General features: G+C 39.6%; 1 pseudogene; it reads right to left on the reverse strand.

Annotated features, from left to right (window-relative positions):
* Positions 1 to 818: 818 nt before the first annotated feature.
* Positions 819 to 10,623, reverse strand: LOC101422379 (protein AAR2 homolog pseudogene; annotated as a pseudogene).
* Positions 10,624 to 10,952: the final 329 nt, after the last annotated feature.

The raw sequence follows: 10,952 nt of genomic DNA on the forward strand, positions 1-10,952 counted from the left end.
GGATGGGCCCATGCAGCAGCTCAAGAGACAAGCCCTATGCCAGATTTGCCTATCACTGCAGGAAGGTGGAGAACTTGGCAGAGAGCAGTGGTCATCTTGCTTCAATATGTGAGAGCTGACTTTGGTGAGAAAATGTCTCCTGTGGTGCCTTGATTTGGACTCTTCACAGCCTTGGAACTGTAAGCTTTTGCCCCAAATAAATCCCCTTTATAAAAGCCAACCCAATTCTGGTACTTTGCATTGGAAGCCCTTTGGCTAACTAAAACACTCCTTTGGCAAGCTGCGGACCCTGAGTTTTTTGTGATGCGCTTCCATTCAACAAGGGGCAAGCAGGAATTCTGGCATGTCTCCCCATTATTCTTTGTTTAGCTTAAAAAAAAAATGTTATCAATTGACAGTTCAGAACCACTGGCCAGTCCAGGGATTCTTACTTTCTAACCATCCTATGGAATAAGCAATCTTGGGCTTTTTGTTTAATTTCTTCTCATTCAGAACGAACGAGCTTGCTACTGAGGCAGGCATCTCCCAGGAGCTTCTGTGAGAGCCTGTCTGAAATACAGCCAGGTTAGCACCAAGGCCAGGCTATTGGGAACCCACAAATGTGCCTTCAGAATAGGTATAGCCTCTTTTAACCTGAAGGAACTTGTTTATTACCAAAGGAAGCCTCTGTGGCTCCAGCTGTGGAGAACCTGGTAGGACTGCTGCTCTGGCAGGTCTAAGGATAGGAAGTAGGGAATGGAGAGGCCAAGATTGCAGTCATGTGGGAAGGGACCTTCCTATAGCTGAGAGCATTCCCAGAGTTAGTCGGTGACAGTGTCCTAGGTGAACTCCGTCACCCCCAGGGCACTGTCCTCTGGCTCTGCATCAAAATCCCACTGGAACTTTTTGGTCAGATATGCTTGGAACTTTTCAGCTTTCTGTCTCAGGGTGGCATCCGCAGTAATGCTGCAGGCAAAGGAAAAGAAAACCTGTAAGGTACTGGTGAGGAAGTTGTTCTCAGAGACAATGTCCACAAAGAAGTTGGAGGGGGGTCTCCCTGAGCTGGTGGTACAAGATGGAGATGAGGTTGATGTAGAGGAAGCAGTGCAACACCATGGTGTCTTCTGCATGGAACAGGAGTTTCCCAAGCCACATCCAGTGCTCAAATGCCTGGGACACATTCCCCAGCAGGAAGCATACAAAAGCAAACTGGAGTCCACTGAGCACATCCTGGGGATTGCTGGGGAACTATTTGCTGGGCACCATCTCCAAAGCCTGGGTCAGGTCCATGCTGTGCCTGAATATCTCTGCATCATGGCACTGCCCAGGAACATCTGTGTGGGCAGCTCTGAGAAATGGATCTCCACCCCATTTCTGGGCTTCATCTCAGCTAGCCAGGCCAGGCCCTCCTGTAGCTTTTGTACTCAGTGACACAGCAGGGTAGATTCCTACCTACACGGTCCTTGGCGTGCTTCATGGAGAGCAGGGGCAGCACATCTGAGAAGGCACAAACCTGCCTGCTCTTGGGCTGCAGCTTCTCCGTTACGGACTCACTGATGAAGCTGGTGAACAAGATCCACTTCTTGAGTGTTGAATATAGGTAAAGTCTCAGGAACTGGTCTAGCTTCTGGAGGTTGGCCCTTACCTGCCTCCACCTCAGCCTCTGGGGCTGGGGAAAGATCCATCTCTTCCTGGGCTGCATTCCAGTGCAAGACCATCAGCCGCAGATGCTGCAGGCTAAGAAAGAAGCCCATATGAAGGCCTGCCTTCCTGGGATTGGCCTTGTCCACAGAGCTATAGTGGAGGAAGTGGATGCCTGGTGGGATCATCTTCATGCCCTGGAACTGGGGCCCCACCTCCCAGGAGTTGTAATCAATGCCAAATTCTGTTCCCTTGGGCATGATCAGAATGATCAGGGTGGCCCCTTCAAAGAAAAGATGCTTGGCAAGCTCAGAATCCATCTGAATGGTGGCCAAATGAGAACTCTTCTTCCCTGCCTTCTGGAACAGCAGTTCTCACCTTGCCTCATGCCTCAGGTACCACGGAGGCACATCAAATCCTGCTGCTCTTTTTTTTTTTTTTTTTCAATAGTTACAAACCAATCCCTCTATGACCATAGATGCTAAAGTCTTCAACAAAACACTGGCAAACAAAATCCAACAGCTCATCAAAAGGACCATACACCATGACCAAGTGGGATTTATCACAGGAACACAAGGGAGATTGTGCATAAAAAAATCAATTAATGCAATTTGCCACACCAATATAATGAAAGGGGGGGGGGGCATGTGAGAGGACTCCTGGGAAGATGGCATTGGAGTAGGTAGGCAAAACAGGAGGTATTTTGACCTTTTCACAGAGATAAAAGACGAAGGGCAAAAACGCTGTCCAAGGATGCTGCTTTGGGGATCTGCACACCAGGAGAGTGCTATGCATTCGCCAGGGACTAGAAGCCAAAATGACAACAGTGAGTTGCTAACCCCTGTGGTTGGGAGGCACCCATCACTCACCCTCAAGGGGACTGCCTGGACAAAACCCATGGCTCACTGTAGCCAACCGAGAGGGGAAGAGACGTCTTCTTTCCCTGGGAAGAGGGAGGATACGGCGGAGGGCAGAGAATGGCTTCTCTTTAGTGAATTTGGCCAGCAGAGACCGCTTTGTCTAAGTCCTGAAGCAGGGGCAGAATGGAGGTTGAAAGCGACACTCTGGGGAAAGATTCGCTGGCGAGCGCCATCTCCTGGCTGGCAGGAAAATGTGGATGTGGCCAGATCGGGTCCAGAGCCTGAGGCAGCTCCTCCTTGGGTCCTATGGGGACAAGTATCTTGTCTTCACTTTGGAAACAGCCCTCGTCAGCGGGTCCAATGAGTACCAATTTCTTGTCCTCATTGTGGAGTCAGCGCCATGGTCGCTGGGCTTAACAAGGACCCACTGCTTTTAAGTATCCTTTTTCTTTCAGTCACTACCGCTGTATGCCTGTAAGGGTTAGTATTCTTTTGTGGAGTCAGCTAGCATATCATGACTGTTTCCTTTGCTGTATAACCTTCTCCATTTTCACAAGCCCTGAATTGATAACTCTTTTGCTTTTATCACTTGCCTGTCTTTATGTTATGTGTTACCTTCTTCCCAAGAGCACAAACAAGTTTGTATGGTTTCAAAACACATAGACAGCTAATCTATAATTTTATATATATATATTTTTTTTCCTTTCTGGGGAACATCCTCTAGACTCTTCCATTTTCCTCTAAATTGGAAAGTTTGATCTCCAGGTCTACTGCACCGCTGACCCATTGGGGACTCCCCTTTCTGCTCTTCTTTGTTGAATTCGTATTTCCTAGAGCCCATGTCTTCCTCTTTCTTCTTTTATTGTCTTGTTTCTGGGATCACATCCCTCAGTGGCTTTCAAAGAAAAAAAAGTGCATGAAAAGCTTGTGCTCTGAATCTTGTATATTTGAAAATCTTTTGCCATTCTATTGAATTTTTAAAATGTTGGCTATCATGTTTTTTAATCTCCATGTCCTTTTTCTTGCCCCTTTATCACAGTATCTCTTTTGTATTATGAATACATCTTATCTCTCTATGAATATTAGTTATAGTGGTTTCTTAAAGTTATCTCAGTTTTCCTGTGGGATTGTGCAGTCAGTATACAATAGAAAGTAAGCTCTAGGGAAATAGACTTGGCCCAGTGGTTAGGGCGTCCGTCTACCACATGGGAGGTTCACAGTTCAAACCCTGGACCTTCTTGACCTGTGTGGAGTTGGCCCATGCGCAGTGCTGATGTGCGCAAGGAGCGCCCTGCCACCCAGGGGTGTCCCCCCGGTAGGGGAGCCCCACTCGCAAGGAGTGCACCCCATAAGGAGAGCCGCCCAGCACGAAAGAACGTGCAGCCTGCCTAAGAATGGTGCAGCCCACACAGAGAGCTGATACAAGAAGATGACGCAACAAAAAGAAACACAGAAGCTGACAATAACAGAAGCGGACAAAGAAGAAAGACACAGCAAATAGACACAGAGAACAGACAACTGGGGTGGGGGGGAGGGAGAATAAATAAATAAATAAATCTTATAAAAACAAAAGTAAGCTCTAAAACTAGAGGGTGGTGACTGCAAAGTAGATAATTTTAAATTGAGATTATGGAGCCAGTTCAGTTACTGAAACAAGAATAAGTAGCTGAAGTAGGATTGAGGACAAGGTAGTTGGAGAAGTCAAAGTACTCACCATTAAAGTATTCAAGAATGGAACAGATATTAGGGATGGATATTGTGAGGCACTGGTGAGAGACCATTGACAAAACATCAATGCTTCATGATCAAAGATGCTGACTCATACTGGTTCAAATCTATATTTTATCCCAGGTTTTCCATATGAGGTGCTTATCTGAAGACTGAAGGAGGATAAATGAACAGAATTGGTCTCTCTTGTTTAACTAAGTTGATAAATTGGAGTATAGAAATGTCTCATTACTTTTTAAAATAAAATTTTATTGAAGTGTATCATTCATACATGGACATACGTGAACAAGTATATAATAAAATTTGTGAATTTATAAAACAAGCTCGCATGCCACCAAACAAGGCTTCCATACATCTCCCCACCATCAACATCTTGCATTGTTATGAAACATTTGTTACAAACAATGAAAGAGAATAGTCAAAATACTATTACTAACTATAGCCCATGTCTTACACTTGGCATATTTTCCCCCCAACCCACCCAATTATTAACACTTTATTAATATTATATTTGTTATTGTTCATGAAAGAACAGTCTCCTATTTGCCCTGTTAACCACAGTCCTTTATCCACCACTGGAATCCCTGTGTTATACAGTCCCACGCTTGGTACAATCTATTCAAAGTGTACACTCAGTGGTTCTCATTTTCATCAGAGTTGTGCTGTCATCACCTCAGTCAGTTTTAGAACATTTTCATTACTCCCAATGAAAAAATCTCATACCCCTTCAACCCCCTATTGTTGTCCCTCAGAACTGAAATAATATCTTCTTGTTTTTTCTGCCAGATAATACAATATCACTGTTAACTATCATCAATAAGTTACATTAGCTGTAATTTTCCCCATGTATCACCACATTCTTAGCATTTTGTAAAAGAAGAGCATTGTTTTATTTACACTATTAACCACAGTCTTTACCCACCACTGAAATCACAGTTATACATTCCCTAGTTTCCTTTCAATTGACAATTATGTCCACAGACTACCTTTTTTTTTTAGGAGATACCGGGGATTGAACCCAGGACCTCACACATGGGAAGCAGGCACTCAACCACTGAGCTACAGCTGCTCCCCAATACAGACTACACTTTTCAGCCACAATCTTATTTATAAATCATCAGTGTTAGTCATACTCACAATAATGTGTTACTATCAATGCTACTCATTTCCACACTTTTACAATTAACCTTATTAATAAAGCTATATACATTAAGCATCAGCTCCCATTCTCAACCCACCTTCTATTTCTTATTAACATCCTCCAGAGTTTACCTCCATGAGTTTACTCATTGTATTTACTTCGTATTGGTGAGACCATACAATATTTGTCCTTTTGCATCTAGCTTATTTCACTCAACATAATGTCCTCAAGTTTCATGCATTTTGTCATATGCATCCCTATTTCATTTCTCCTTATAGCTGAAGAGTATTCTACTGTGTGTATATAGCACATTTTGTTTATCCATTCCTTGGTTGATGGACACTTGGGCTGTTCCCATATTTTAGCAATTGTGAATATGGCTGGCAGTTCTCATTACTTATGACTTTAAAATTTCATGATTCTGTGTCCAAATCTCATGTATTGTAAGAAATTTATCTTCCGTTCTGGAATCTTCCCTCCTGAAGTAATTCCACGACTCACAGAGATGCCTTTTCTGTCCATAAAATCAATCTGAGTTAAACTCTTCACAAATAGGAGTTGTTTTTTCTATCTGTTCGTGAGACTGTTGAGAAAAAAATCATCTGCCTCTTTGTCCCTAGCTCATCATACCACCGTGGGAGCACAAGTGATCTAACCACCCCAGTGAATCCTAGGTATCTGCAGGGAACTGAGCATCACCTTCATGGGTGAGATTCCTGCCTTTTCTTAGTTGTAGTCACCTCAGATTAGGTATTTCAGGCCATGGAAATGAGAACACAAGAGCTTAATATGTGTTGGGACATAGAACCACATGCTTCAAAGACCTTAACCTACGTGGCCTTTGCCTGGGCACCTCTTAACTTTAATGTTCATGCAAATCAAGATCCTATCTGCTCATAAATTCTTAAACAAGTGCTTGATTCTATGGCGATACACACATGGTTGTGCATGCACACATATTTGTTTATCTGTTCTATTTATATCTATCATCTTTCTGTCTATCATCTATCTATCTATCTATCTGTTTATGTATCATCTGTCTATCTAATCAGGTTTATTTAAGCATGACTACAAGAATTGTGTGGCTAGATTCAAATGGATTTTCAGTCAGTCTCACACTATCCTGGACTACCCTTTTCTTTCTAACTTGTGTTTAGGTTTTGAGAGTGGAGAAAGTCAGTATCTTGTTTGTCTCTAAATGTACCTTCATTTCTTAATCAGGAAAATGTGTCAATATTTTAGAAGAAAATTTCACCCTGTTGTAAAAATGCTAACCAAGAAAATAAAAATTGTTTCTCTCACCTGGGAGAATTATGTTTTTTTTCTCTCTCTCTCTCTCTGCCTGTTTGTCTGTCTCCCTCTCTCTTTTCCCCTCTAGTATTTTAAATTGGCAACTTATTTGACTATTTAAATTAGATTCTTTTCCTTATGTTGCCTATTTTTTTAATGTATGAATTTTATTTTAGAATCATTTTATCTTGTTTTATCTTCTATCTTATTACTGTTTAAACTTCTTGGGATTTATCTTTTTGATTTTTTTCTATTAATTTCCCTCTACCTTTATCTAGTTCATTTTCTTTTACAGTTTTTTAGAATATTCTAGTGTTATCTTAATTATGCCTATTAAAATGTTGAAATTTTAGATGTATCTTGATAATTTTTTACTTTATTAATTTTTCATTTTTCTTTTCCAGTTTTCTAGTGTCTGATTTTATTTTAAAGTTTTTATACCAATGTGTTTCCCTTTAATATGAATTATTTTTAATCTTTTATACTAGGTTCATTTTATTTTTACCCTTAGCTTCCCCTTCCCTCTAAGATGGCTCCCTCATCTGTCTGTTCATTATTTCCATTCATTGCCTTGTCACTGTGCTGGCTTGCTGTATCTGCTCACTGTCTGCTCATCTTCTTTAGGAGACACCAGGAACCGAACCCCAGACCTCCCATGTGTGAGGTGGGTGCCCAATCACTTGAGCCACAACCACTCCCTGCTTGTTATATCTGCTCATTGCCACAACTCACTGTTCTGTCTGTTGCATCTGCTTGTTGTGTCTACTTGTCTTCTTTAGGAGTCACTGGGAACCAAGCCGGGGACCAACCATGTGTAAAGTGGGCACCAACTGCTTGAGCCACATCTGCTCCTTACTTTTTGATATCTTTATTCCTAAACTTCCAAATCTATTATCCCATCATCCCACTGCACCTGTACTAATACAGTCTATTTTCCTTTTGTTATAATGGGTAAAACATCCCATTAGATGGTCTTTTATTTTCTTTTGCTCTGGATTCCAAATCCTTTTGCCTAACATAGTCCTTGACTCCTGCAGTTGTATGCCCTTGAAACGCTCTCAAGTCAGTATGTTGAAGCAATTGTGAGGTTCACTTCTTTTGTTTCCTGTATCTTGGGGATCCCTGACCTTTGTTGCCTGATGAAAACCCTCATTTCATAAATTTTATCAGTTTTTTGTTTGTTTCAGGCGGGGGTAAATCCAGTCCCTGTTATTCCTTCTTGGCTGGAAATAGAAGTAGCTTGACTATATTGAACTGCACATTAAAAAAAAAAAGACAACTTTTTATTTTGAAATAAGTTGAAACTTACAGGAAAGTTGGAAAATATAGTACAAAATTAATGTAGAGAACTCCAGTATACTCCCAGTCCAGCCTCCAAGATTTACCAGCTTTTCACATTTTTCCACATTTATTATATCATTCTATCTATATCTATCTCTCTCTCTCTCTATCTATAATACATCTATTTTCTAAACATTTGAGAGTAGATTGGATTCATCATGCTCTTTTGGGAATTAAAACTACCATGAATATTTCTAAGAACAGGATTATTCACTTACGTGACCACGTTAAGTACAATCATCAAATTCAAGAAACTTAACATTGACATAAATCATACAGTCTATATTCCAAAGGTGTTAACTGCACCAAAAAACATCTTTCTCTTCTGGGCAAATAGAATTCATATCCAAGCTTCATTAGCGGTTATGTGTGGACATGTAGTTAATTCTGATCAATGTAATTTAAGTGAAGGAGGTGTGATCATTATCTGGCTAATCTGTAAAAACCTCTTGTTTTACTCTTCATTTACTGACTGAATGCAAATGATTCCATGCACCAGACAATGACGGAGGCGTAGACAAAAGACACCTGAGTCTCTGAATGACCACATGGGAGGCAACCAATCAACCAGAAATAAAACATTTTGTACAAAGTAAACATTTACTATTTTAAGCCACTGAAGTTTTTGGCTTTGATACTTGCAGCAGGTGGCATTTCTCTAACTGAAACACTACATATTACATTTTGCAAATTACTTTGCAAAATGGCTAGGCCAATTTTTCTCTTACCATCACTTTATTAGAGTTTCCTTTTCTCCACATCTTGTAATATTTGCAAAATCATTTTACTTGTTGCCAATATGTAAAGGGGATTTAAATAACATCTTACTTATGTTTTACTTTGCAATTCCCTGATTACTAATGAGGTTGTTCATGTTTTCACAGTTTTTTGGCCATTCACATTTCTCTTAGAAGAATTACCCAGGTATATCCCAGGCTATTTTTTTTTCCCTATTTGGTTGTTTGTCTTTTAAATCGATACATAGAATTTCATTTGTTTATTCATTCATTTATTTTTTCATTTATTCAACAAGTTGTCTAGAACTCTTGCCAAGTTCCGAGCATTATTTGAGGCACCAAGTAAACAGATATAAATAAAACAAAGCTCCTGTTCCATGGAGCTAATATTGTATAGGTTAGGGGTTCTTAACCGTTTTTGTTCCACAGACCCTTTGCCGATCAGGTGAAATAAATACTAATGTAATTTATTTAATGCATACATTCATAAGTGAAAGAAATGCTAGATTTCAGTTAGAGGTCAGAGAGAATGAAGACAAGAAGTTGAATTCCTTCAATTCAAGCTCATGGACCCCCTGAAACCTTTCCATGGGGCCCTTGGGTGTCCACTGACCCCTGTTTGAGAACCCCTGGTATAAGGGATTCTTTAAAGAAATCTCTTCCCCTCCTTCTGTCATCTACCTGCCCTACCTTTTTGTTACAAGAGCTGGGATATCTTCCTCTACTCTGCTCCTTATAAAATATTATGGTGACTTTTGTTCTACACACACACCAATAATAATTTTGATGTCAAATTTAACAAATTTTTCTTTCGGAATTTTGGTTTTGCCACCTTGGTTAATGAGAGATTCATATCTTAGGCTCACAAAATTAATCTCCTATTTTTGTCAATCATGTTAATTTCTTATATTTAGATTTTAATACAAGTGGAAATAATTTTTTGTATAATGTGAGATAATATGATTTCATTTATTCTTCCATAGAGAAAGCCAATTGAGTCATGCTTTATATGGAATTTTGTCTTTTCTTAAAAATACCCCATCTGTCTTATATACTAGTTTTTCAAAATGGATTTGCCTGTTTTTGGGTTCTCTCTTCTCTTCCACTGATCTATCTATTCCTATGCAAAAAGACACTATCTTAAAAACTCTAATTTTACAAAACATCTTGATATATGGTAAGTTAAATTCTTTCCATGTTCTTTTCAGTACATGCTTACTTTGTCTGAATTTTAGAATGATTTCTTCAAGTTCCTCCATAAACATTCTTTGCATTTTTATGGAAATGGCATTGAATTTATGAATTAATTTAGATGGACTAACATTTTTACAGTTTTGAATCTTCCCATTCATGAAAAGTTTCAGGTTATTCAGATCTTATTTTATACCCTTTGGTAAAGCTTATAAAGTTCTTCATAACATTGCTGTTATTTTTTCTTATGGTTTTTATTGCTATTGAGTGCATGATTATTGCTTCTATTAATTTTTCTATTTGGTTATTGCTGGTTTATAGCAGTGGTATGATTTCCTATATTGATCTTATGTCCAGAAATCTTGCTGAACTCTCTCTCTCCTTTTAAAGATTTATTTAATTTACTTATTTCTCTCCACCTCCTCATTGTTTGTTCTTGCTGTGTCTGTTCATCTTCCTTGTTTCCTTAGGAGGTACTGGGAACCCTAACCCGGAACTCCGAAGTCAGAGGGAGGCACTAAGCCCTCAAGTCACCTCTGCTCCCTGCTTTTTTGTGTCTCTCATTATGCTTTCCTCATGTCTCTTGTTGTATCATCTTGTTGCGTCAGCTCACCACACTTGCCTGTTGTGCCAGTGTGCTGTCTTCTTTAGGAGGCACCGGAACCGAACCAGAGATCTCCCATATGGTAGGTGGGAGCACAATTGCTTGAGCCATATCCACTTCCCACTGAATGCTTTTAATATTATTCCATAGTTGTTGTGGCTTTTCTAGTATTTCCTATTTAGAAAAAATATATAATACCTGCAAATAATGATGATCTCATCTTTTCTTTTTTGAACCTCATCTCACTTTTCTGTTTATACAGTTTTTATTGCATCAGTTCAGGTTCCAATATAATATTGACTTGCATCAGTGATATTAAATATCTTTGTCTTATTTCTTATTTTAAGGGAAATTCTTCTAAAGTTTCACCAATAGGAATAATGTTGGTTGTATGTTTTTTAGGTTGTGGAATTGTTCTCTTCTAGTTTGTTAAGCATAGG

Source organism: Dasypus novemcinctus, chromosome 9, assembly GCF_030445035.2.
Source record: "Dasypus novemcinctus isolate mDasNov1 chromosome 9, mDasNov1.1.hap2, whole genome shotgun sequence".
Classification (NCBI taxonomy): Eukaryota; Metazoa; Chordata; class Mammalia; order Cingulata; family Dasypodidae; genus Dasypus; species Dasypus novemcinctus.